Source organism: Euprymna scolopes, chromosome 32, assembly GCF_053919585.1.
Source record: "Euprymna scolopes isolate OS-2025 chromosome 32, ASM5391958v1, whole genome shotgun sequence".
Lineage (NCBI taxonomy): Eukaryota > Metazoa > Mollusca > Cephalopoda > Sepiida > Sepiolidae > Euprymna > Euprymna scolopes.
In genome coordinates this window covers 38,085,789-38,097,059 of record NC_136513.1, presented here as the reverse complement: position 1 = coordinate 38,097,059, position 11,271 = coordinate 38,085,789, and the positions used below count along the sequence as shown (strand labels likewise).

The window sequence follows — 11,271 nt, the reverse complement described above, 5'->3', positions numbered from 1 at the left end:
TCACACACTAGCTAGGTTATGAACAAAGAAGCCTAAATAATGGTCCTACTCTTGCCTATATCGTGACCTACTGAGGACTAAAAACGAGTCAGAGCTGACGTTCGTTCCTGTCACCCAAAATTCTTTTTCCTAAGAAACATCCAAGAACCAGTCAAGACTTGCATCTCTCACCCGACACACGCGCAACTGACACCCACCTTTCAACAAAGTCTGACGGAGAGAGTCTAACTCTCTCGGCCTTGATACGATCCTTCAAATAATGACGGAAGAGTCGTATAAGGTCGAGGGGAGCAAAGTCCTCAGATCCATAGACCACTTTCATACGTGTGTTCCAGATAACACCTCTCATCACAGCTAGCAAGGTCAAGCACAAATCTTTTCTGAGCCTATCCATTGTCGGAGCCCAATTGCTACAGACATTAATAGGAACCAAAGTTAGTGAGGATGTGTGTAGTATGTGGACCATGAGACCTGTAACAAACTCAATCAGCGGTGTCACGATGCGACAATAAACGAAGGCGTGACAAAGTCTCGTCCTCATCGCCGCACCGTTTACAAATAGGCGAGTCCACCAAGCCATCTGAGTGGAGTCTCTTACCGACCCAGAGAGCATCCCGAATTACCAGCCAGGTCAAGGAAGCCTCGTCGTTAGTGAGGCATCCTGACCCAGGCGCCCAAGGCCAGATTGAGCGGAGCTGCTCCTTCGTCAAAGGGAGCCTCCCACCGATGACATCCGTTACGGATCCCCTCACTAAAACCCGATATAATTCCTTTCTGGACAACAGCAGAGTGTTAGAGAGGCTTTCCTTCACTCTTAAGAGGGACTTCAGTGCGCGCCGGCACTCGCGATAGAAGGGACATTCACCTCAGGGCAACCTGTGTGCCTCCCCCTCGGAGTAGTGCACCCCTCTCAAAGCCGGGAAGGCTTTCTTAGTGTCCTCCATCCAGAGGCCACCGTTTTCCCTATCTTGTGTGCACATTCGATCTAGGTAGTAGAGCCGTAGCGTGTATAGCCGAATCTCCATGTTTGGCATACCTAGACCGCCTTCAGAAGGATGTAGGTAGCAGACATCGCGACAGACCTTAGGGGCCCTTCCAAGCCATAAGAAGTTGAAAAGAGTCCTCTGCAAATATAGCAGTGTATCTGACGGGATTGGAAGCACTGATAGACGATAAATAGCGATTGGATAGATGTGGGTATTACACACCTCCGCTCGCCCCTTTAATGAAAGGTTTCTACTGATCCACCGTGAAGCTGCAGACCGTACCGCTTTCAGAACCTCCGACCAATTTTTCTCGAGCTGGAGGTCAGGACCAAACCAGACGCCGAGTATCTTGCAAGGCCCATCGCTCCAACTAAAGGGCCCCTGAAGGGGCATACCCCTCCAGGCCCCAATGCGCAAACCCGAAGACTTGTCGCAGTTAATTTTGGCCCCTGTTACCGTTTCATACAATCTGATTTCTACACCGACAACACTAATCTCAGCACTGCTCGTTACAAGCACAGTTACGTCGTCGACATAGGCGGAGTACTTCGCCTGGGCATCCACACCTGGCAAAGTGATTCCGCGTAGGACCGGATTCACCCTTAGCCTGCGCAAAAATGGCTCGATTGCGAGCACATATAGCATGGGTGATAACGGGCACCCTTGACGAATGGAACGTGACAAACTGAAGGGTCTCGACCTCTTCCCATTTACTTCTACCATCACCGCGGGGTTAGCATAGAGAAGATGAACCCAAGAGCGAAATTGCGGGCCAAAACCGGCCGCCGATAAAACAGCCCCCAAGTACCGATGGTCAACCCTATCGAAGGCTTTGGACTGATCTAAATTGATCAGCGCGGCCTCAGTGTCGACTTTTTCTATCATCAGGCGTATCGAGTGCAAGTTATCCTGGATTGTCCTGCCCTTCACGGCACACGTTTGCTCGGGGCTAATAAGACGAGCCAGGACAAGCTGCAGACGATTTGCGAGAATCTTGGCCAAAATCTTTAACTCAGCGTTAAGCATCGTTAAGGGCCTGAAATTACCTAACCCATCCCCTCCATCTTTGCTTTTACGAACAAGCTTTATCACACCCATGGTAAAGTACTTGGGGATTGTGCCGTTCCTAAACCATGAGTTAAACAAAACCGTCAGTAAGGGGACAAAGATGTGCGACAACCTCAAATACACTTCGTAGGGAAGACCATCGATCCCCGGTGACTTATTAAGGCTGACCCGCTTTAAGGCTTCAATGACTTCATCCTCCGTTATGCCACCTTCGCACCTAGCCGCTTCGGTCATCGAAAGACGAGAAAAGTCAGCCAAATAAGTGTCAAACTGTTCTAATGACAGACGGGGTTCCATGGAAAAAAGCTCCTGGAAATGGGATCTAAACGCCTCCAGCACACCCTGGTTTGTGGTTACGGTACGCCCGTCCGGCAATGTGACACGAGCGATGTGCCTATCAGCCGCTTGCCTAAGCTCCTCTGCACGCAGTTCAGCGGCCATGTTTGTTGCTTCCTGGGGCATTCTTTTTAACCTAGCCCTAAGCGCTAAGGCTTGGTGCTCCTTTTCAGCAAGGGAGGCAAGCCGAGCCCTAATTATATTAACGCTAGCACTATCCCCTTCCTCCACCGCCCGATCTAGTCTAGACTCTAGTGTCACTTTAGCTGCCCTAGAATCTAGTTTGAGTCTTTTGCTAAAGTCAGCAGCAAAGGACCTAATGGCTTCCTTAACTTTTACCCACCACTTATTCCCAATAATTGCCCCCGTCAATTCCCGCTGTAGGGTTAGTAATAGCCCGTCACGGAAGCCCTTCACATCGAACAACAATGTGTTGAGCTTCCAGTAACCGGCTAATCTAGGCTTAGGTCTATCTAAGTTTACCCGTACACGAACAAGTCTGTGATCCGAGTAAACTATATTGTGGAAACTTGGACAATTCAATACTCCTACGTCGACTCGCCTAACTAAGAACCGGTCGATATAGCTCGAGAGCTGTATCGAATCGGAGCCGCCTCTACCTGTCCAAGTCCACACTAAGTCACGGGGCTTTTCATTTCGGAATTTGTCGATAAGATCAAACTTATCCACAAATTCACGAAATAAAACAGCATCCCGATCTCTGTTAGTTCCCCTAGATGTTAACCCAAATCGATCTAACTCGGGATCCAGGACGGCGTTCCAGTCTCCCGCTAAGATAACCGTTCTGGAAACATCTATGAACTACTCGATCCGCCGAAAAAAACCAGCCAGCTCAGAATGGCTATTGGGCGCATAAACCCCAATAAGACGTAATGCCCTACCCTTTATGGTAGCATCCAAAACACATAGTCTTCCCTCCGGATCCAAGTAACACGGGTCACACGACGCATCTAGAGACCTTTTAACTAGCCAGGAAACCCCTCTCGAGCGAGAATTATAGTGCGCTGAGTAAGCCTCAAAGGTCTTAGACAGTGCACCCAAATGGTCACCAGGAATAAGGTGGGTTTCCTGCACACAACAGATATCCACTCCGAGGTGCTGCAGGTCCAAACTCAAGCGCCATTTGCGCGAGTCGGCCCTTAGCCCTCGGACATTTAAACTAGCAAGCTTGAGATCCATGGTGGTGCCTTAGGGTTGGGAACCAGGAACGAACATCGCGGTCGTGAGCATGCCGACGGCTCTCGTGAGGGAATAAGTACCCATCATAGTATCGATGAGGCCGTCAGGAGAGATACCACCGACATGCAAAGGATAGGTTAGTTTTGCTATCCTATACAGGGAGGGGTGCATTTTTACCGGGACCCTCCCAACACAACATTTTTTTAGGCTTTTTATGTCAGAGTCTTTGAATATTACTATGGGAGGAAAAAGGTTGAAGGTCTTGTTTGCCTCCTCCAGCATTTGCCATAGGTTGGCTTCTTCTTTCTTCCTAATAACGGTCAAAATCCGTTTTGCATTGGGAAAATTGGTGGGGGTGTCTATTAGCTTTCCCCCTATCTCCCTGAAATCGATTAACTTGCTGAGGTCAGCACCTTTAAAATTTTTGTTGTTGTTCAATGCAGCAGAATTTAATATACAGATATCTTTTCCAGGGAGGTAGAGGGTTTTTTTCTTTATATCAATTGCGGGGGTGGTGTCCATGTTAATAGGGTTAGTCGAGGTTTTATCAGGTGAAGTGGGAGGGGTATTGTGAGGGGACTTAGAGGTAGCTAGGACAGGAATGGAGGATTTGTTTTTCTTAATGGGGCTTAGTGGTATTAGTTTGGGTGTTTTGGAGGGACGGGAGATGTGACTGGAGGAGGCATTTTGAACGGGGAAGGAGTTTTGGATGTAGAGGGGGAACTAGTGATTAGCTTCAAGTTTTTGGGTGGAGGTGATTTACATGGGGATTGAGGTATTTGTTTTTTTTTAAGGTCCAGTTTTTTTTTTAAGTTTATGATTTCGAGGTACTTTTCACTACCAGGGTCTTTCTGCAGCATGGCTTCCTCCCTCATCTGGTCGAGGGAGATGCTTCCAGGGTTTTTTTTGCCGGGAGCAATCTGCCAGGGTTCTCCTTTCAGGATGTCGTTGGTCGCTTCATCAGCTGGCTGTTTGGGAATACTTGGCATGCTGGTTCCTAAGTGCTGGCCTGTAGTTTTCTTTTGGTTTGGTGGGGGTTTTTTAAGTGGACACTCGGATGTTAGGTGTCCGATTTCCCCGCAGTTCCAACATGTGGGACGTCTGCCGGCCACTATTATCGGTAGTCTTTCTTCGCCAACCTCTAAGAAGAACGGTATACTCATAAAATCCTCTTTATTGAGGAGTATGTCAAAGCTCCATACTCCGTGGAACTCATCCACTTCCACGTGGACCATCTCCCCGAATTTTAAGAAGAAGGCACCAAGTTGTTCGCCGTCAATGTGGTGCGGGACGTGGAAAACCGAGACTGTGGTGCGTCTCTTGCCCATGAACTCTGTTCTGAGGATATGTTGTTGGGTGATGATTCCCTTTTGGGAAATAGTGAGGCACTCCTGCGCGGTGTTGAAGAGAGCGCTCCACGTGTTATACCCCTTACATTTGATGACGCGTAAGGGTCTCAATCCTGCGTTAGCTAGTAGGTTTAGGATGATGTCGACTGAGGCTCGTATTACTTTTTTGGACTTTCTATCCACGACGAATAGTGTAAGGCATCTCTTGTTGATCTCTTCGAGTTTCGGTATGTCGACTATAAGTCCGGTGTTGGTGACTTTGTCTAGGCATTGTTTTGCCTTCTCTATGAACTGGTCTATGTCAATGTCGACTTTCGGGGGTTTGCAGCTGCGCCGTTCTCCGTCTCCATATTGATGATAACAGGCGTCTGGCTCGCAGAAGCGGCCATAGCCGAACCGTTTAAAAAAACGGTTAAAAAAGTTCACAAAAACTGTTATAAATAACAGTAAAAACAGTAGGAGGGGGGAAAAAATTGTGTAGAAAAAAATCCGGCTCAGTGAAGAGGAAGAAGAGGAAAAAGACAGAGAGGAGATAACAGACTTACAAAATAATCGCAGCGCGCAGCGTAGACTCAGGAGTGATAATAAAAATAAAGGAATAAGACTCTTCACAAAGGAGGAAGGTTTTTATAACAATTACCTTACTCTATTAGTATAAATAACCACAAGGCTATTGTTCTTCTTGATTGTTGGAAGAGCATCCTAACCTCCGGCAGCCACACTCAGGTAAGCTATGTATTATTCACCACACTCTCCCAACAAAAAAAAAAAAAAAAAGAAAGAAAAGGTGCATTTTATATATATATATATATATATATATATATATATATATATATATATATATATCTTCATAAAAAAAAAAATAAGTTGGCGTGACCCTGCAGGGGGACTAACAGGTGCTAGGCCTCAGTCAAGGGCCACCTAGAGGTAACAGTTGTTCAGGGTACCCTCATTCTGTCTCTTAGCCTAGGCTCCGCTGTCGGTTGTTGTTTATAGTCCTACCCAAGACTACTTCTATTGAGCAGGTAACAGACTAGGTCCACCCCTTCGTCTCTTTTGAGGTGCACAATCACTGCGGTACCATTTCTGTCTAGCGGGTGGAGCCAAGTCAATTCCAACACACTCAAAATGATACCCCTCATCACAGGAATCGCAGCATATCATATCTTGGTTCCCTGGAGGTCTATTGCAGGCAGGACACAACCAAATGGTGCCATCTCCTTCCGAAAATGAACTAGAGGATTCCTGGTTTTGACTGCTACCTGCAGCAACAGGAGAGGATGCACCCGCCTGACTCGGTTCACTTTCCCCAAGATCATCATCAGATTGTGAAATTTCTATTGGATATAAATTCAGTGAATGGACGTTCACCAAACTAGAACCAGAACTAATGGCAGTATTTCTTGCTCTGAAGTGTTTGCCCACTATCTTGGTAGGATGCAAGGGTGTCCGCCCTTCTAGGTTGTGTGTGGTAACAGATGCACAAGTAGTACTGTCATGGATTTTATCAGAAACGATGACTAGTAAAAGCATCTTTGCTAGAAACAGGTTAAGGATGTTCTGCTAATGAGCCTGGATTTGGAAACAAACTACGGCATCAGGCCGACCTTCAGGTATGTTTCTACCACCGAAACCCGGCTGACTTAATCACTCGTGGATTAACGATAAGGAAGTTCCGAGACAACTTTGACTTTTGATACCATGGCCCTTCCTGGTTGCGCGGTGGGGTCTTGACTTGGCCGGAGCAGGAGTTGCACATATAGAGGTGGTGCCAGACATGAGTCAGATTTACTAATGCACATGGTGTTCCAGTCAATTCTCAGCGACAACGCAAAAACCTTTCTTGGTAGTGGGAGACTGTTTAAGCACCTTTGTCTTCTCCAGGCACCACCTGGCTAGAGCCTGAAAAAAGGACAATATACTCATGTCTGGCACCACCTCTATATGCACTGCTCTTACACTCAAACAAGTGAACAACAGATACATTTTTTTCTCACTGTTACCCTCGTTCACCCAAAAATGTCCTATGAAGTCCACTCCAGTATTCCTATAAGGAACCTCAAATTCGACACGAGAAGTTGGTAGATTGGCCATGTTCTCAGGCAACACCGGCCTAGAATTGTATCTTTTACACCTTGTGCAGGAATTCAGGGCATTTTTGACTGCCTGCCTCCCTTGAGGTACCCAGTATCCACGACATCTCAATTCCGTTAAGGTTGACCCTATACCCAGATGGGAACATTTAAGATGGCAGTCTAATATCACAGATGATTCTTGCCCAGCAACAAGGGATTCTAGTACCAAAACTTCTTAAAAATGTAAACTTAAAAAAATATTTACCGTTTTGACCACTTTATGTTATCACCCCCTCCCCCCAAAAAAGTAAAAAGCATTTGTGCGCAATAAATATCTAAATTAAATGTAATGTTTACAAATACTTTCATTACGAGGACGGAACTCCTAAAAAATGTAAACAAAAAAAAATGTAAACGCAAAATGTCCGCAGAGACACGTGCTGAAAACGAGTCAAGCTCCACCCCCAAAAATATGCGCGAACTATAATTTGAAAACGAGGCTTCTCTCTTCGAAGAAGAAGGGGGGGGTAGTAATTTTGGCCATCTTGAATTCTTACGACTCGTAAAAAGTTAATATTTGGTATGAAATAAAGAGCATTTAAAACTACTTAAAAACACTAATAAGTGATTCAGGTAGGTTGCAAAGTAACTTTTATAGCTACTGTAAATATTTCTTTGTTGTATATTTTAATTTTTGACCACTTTTTCAAATCTGTGTACAGTAATACAAACCCAAGAACCTAGACCTCCAAATATCTCTAACGGTTTTTATTTTATTTATTATTTTCCTGTAACTGTGTTCGAAATTTTTTTTTTTTTTCATATTCCAAACGTCACATAGTTTTCTTAAATATTTTAATTAATTAATATTTTTATTATTATTAAAAAAGAACCTAGATCTCCAAATTTCTCTAACGGTTTTTATTTTATTTATTATTTTCCTGTAACTGTCTGTGAATTTTGTTTTTATATTCCAAACGTCACATAGTTTCTTAAATATTTTAATTAATATTTTAATTTTTATTAAAAAAGAACAAAGACCGCCAAATTTCTCTAGTGGTTTTTCTTTTATTTAATTAGTTTCCTGTAACTGTCGTTTTTTTTTTTTTTTTTTTTTCATATTCCAAACGTCACATATTTTTTTAAATATTTTAATTAATATTTTAATTTTTATTAAAAACGAACAAAGACAGCCAAATTTCTCTAAGGGTTTTTCATTTTATTTAATTATTTTTCTGTAACTGTCGTTGAATTTTTTTCATATTCTAAACGTCACATAGTTTTCTTAAATATTTTAATCAATTAATATTTTAATTTTTAATAAAAATAAACCCAGACCTCCAAATTTCTCTGAACGTTTAATTTTTTTTTAATCATTTTCCTCTAACTGTCGTTAATTTTTTTTTGTTCATATTCCAAACGTCACATACTTTTCTTAAATATTTTAATTACTAGATATTTTTATTTTAAAAAAAAAGAACCCAGACAGCCAAATTTCTCTAACGGTTTTTTATTTATTTTTTTTTAATTAGATTCCTGGGTCGACCTAGACGAGAGTGCCCAAAATGCCGACCAGGACTGAGATATGACACGTGACCGGATGTAATGGAAGAAATATCTCATGTATTTAATTTAAGCCGTCGTTTCGTATCTTACAACATCGTATCTTACAACATATACAACCAGGGTTGCCAGCTTGGCTTTTTTAAAGCCAAATTTCACGAATTTGGCTTTTTTTAAAGCAGTTTGGCTTTTAAAATTTTTGTTTGGCTTTTTTTTCAATTTTGGCTTCAAATTTGGCTTTTTTCTGATAATTTTATATAAATATTTATTAAATATGGATTATTAAAGAAAAAGTTATAATAAAGTAATTTAAACATTTGGTTGGATGTCAAAACTTGTAGATTAAAAAAAAACTTTTGACCTCTCACTCCCATTCATGGATTTACATGAGGAAAACAGTCCGACTAACATTTGTCATATCAGGAAAAAATCTTTTTTCTAAAGAATAAAGCCGCCTCCACCACCACACCCCACCCTCTCGCACTAAGGGAATATCACACCTAAATGTTTAATCCGGTTTCACAGTTATTTACTAAATGTCTATATGGACCCTTTCAAAGAGTTCACAGTTGAGTATGAAACCATTTTGGGGACATTTTTTAGTGCTGGCGCCTTGTCTCTGCCAATTAGGTCACTGAGTATATTTCCTCTGAAATAATTAATTCTTGTATTTTTCGTTTGAAATTCTTTAAAAGTAGTGTTTTGAAATTAATTGAATCAATTTATTTTGAATTTATAGAAATTTGAAAACTTATAACTATAGCTATTTAAAGTTGTATTTAAAATGAATATTTTTTAAGTATTCATATACTTTTTCCTGAGTAGTCCCAAAAGTTTAATTAAAAGTCAATAATTATAGATTTTCTAACTATCTTGGATTAATAGACATATTTGCCTTAATAATAACGCATAGATTGTTCTTGGAAACAGTCTAGTTTTAGAGTTATGACTAAAATTAAATTTATCAATATTTTAGAGATATTTTAAGTTGATACCTCCAAACTCCTGATTAAATTTGGTCTTCTGATGACTGACATAATTCTTTTAAGAATATGATTGACAAATAGAAGCTTATGTACAAATTGTACCAATAAATATGGTATGGAAAAAATGGCACTAGTAAAAATAGTAAGTAGATGTGGAGTCTAAGATAATAACCAACTACCTTTCAATTATGCTGTCATCTTAGAAATATGTCAATTATACTCACATGTTTACTCATTTTAAGTGTTTTCTTCATATTTCATGCGTAATACTAAATAGATGCTAACTCCAAATGGTTACTAATGTCATAATCGTAAAAAAACAAACATTTATAAACATCTTTTTTATGTAATCCGTCCCCGTTGTCAATCAATGCTTATATTAAAGTGTAGTACCTGCTCTGATGACCTAACTTTATCTACTAATTGAAACTACTGCACATGTTTTGTTTGACAAAATAGTTGAAGAAATAACTGATTTTGGCCAAATTCTTAAAAACTGTATAGGATTTGCTCGTGATGGCGCAGCTTCTATGGTTGGCAGTAAAAATTCAGTGTGGTCACGAATTAAGACTGAATCACCAGATTGTATGCAGATGAAATGCATCTGTCATTCTTTGAGTCTTTGCATCGAACATGCATTCTCAAAGTTGCCTGCTAATGTTGGTTTTCTTTTAACTGAAGTGCCATTATGGTTCAGTAATAGTGCCATTAGACGAGAAGAATTCAAGAGTTTATTTAAAATAATGAATCCTGTAAACGAAGGAAATGTTTCTCTTCCATTTCAAACTTTATCTAAAACAAGATGGCTAGTAAGAGGCAAAGTTTTATATAACATTTTGATGAACTGGGAGGAATTATTAGGTTATTTTAGCACTTGTGAAGCAAAGTTAAGTATTAGTGCAAAATACAAATGTCGTCTCTTAAAAGAAATGCTGGCAGATAGGATAAATAATTTTTATTTTTTGTTTGCAACTCCTGTTGTCCAGGAATTTGAAATGATAAATTCAACATTTCAACAAGAAAACTGATCCACATGAACTGTCGAAAGAATTGATGATGCATCACCAGAGTTTATACGAAAGGCTTTTGAACAAAGATGGAACATATAAAACATTAGAAAATGTTGACTTTAGTTTAGTGCCAAGTTCATTCAAGAAATTAATAACTTTACATTAACTGCTGGCACACAAGTGAACAAAAACTAAAAAATAAAAGAAGTGAAATTGAGATGTCAAGCTATGTTACAAGAAGCCTTACATCAAGTAGAAAAAAGACTTCCTGACGCTGTCAACCTATTTAAAGGGCTCTCATTTTTAAACCCGGGCAAAGTTCTTAATCAAAGATTAAGAGCAAAGTTTGAAGATTTGCCATTTCAACATATTATGGAAAATAATTCTATTATCGAGGCACAATACAGAAAGGTTTGTTTGGTAGAATGGTGTGAAGAACCGTATTTTGCAGAGAATGGCATCCCCCCAGATTCTCTTAAATTCTGGCAAGGTGTGGCTAAACATGATCATTTTAAGGAACTTGCAGCATATGCTTTAACATGCCTAATAACCCCCGCAAGTAATGCAACTGTTGAAATAATGTTTTCTTTAGTTACTGCTATCAGAACAAAACCTCGTAACAGAATGCAAAGTAAAGTACTGGATGCTATTGTAAAAGTTCGTTCTTACCTTTTATATAATGGAATTTGTTGCAAAGA

General features: G+C 40.8%; 1 protein-coding gene across 1 annotated transcript in view; it reads left to right on the top strand.

Annotated features, from left to right (window-relative positions):
* Positions 1 to 5,924: 5,924 nt before the first annotated feature.
* Positions 5,925 to 11,271, top strand: part of LOC145256269 (uncharacterized) — a 98,419-nt gene continuing 93,072 nt past the window's right edge. The window contains exon 1 of the mRNA XM_080114945.1: positions 5,925 to 7,647. The gene's annotated coding sequence lies outside the window, so the exon portion shown is untranslated. The remainder of the gene's footprint in view (positions 7,648 to 11,271) is intronic.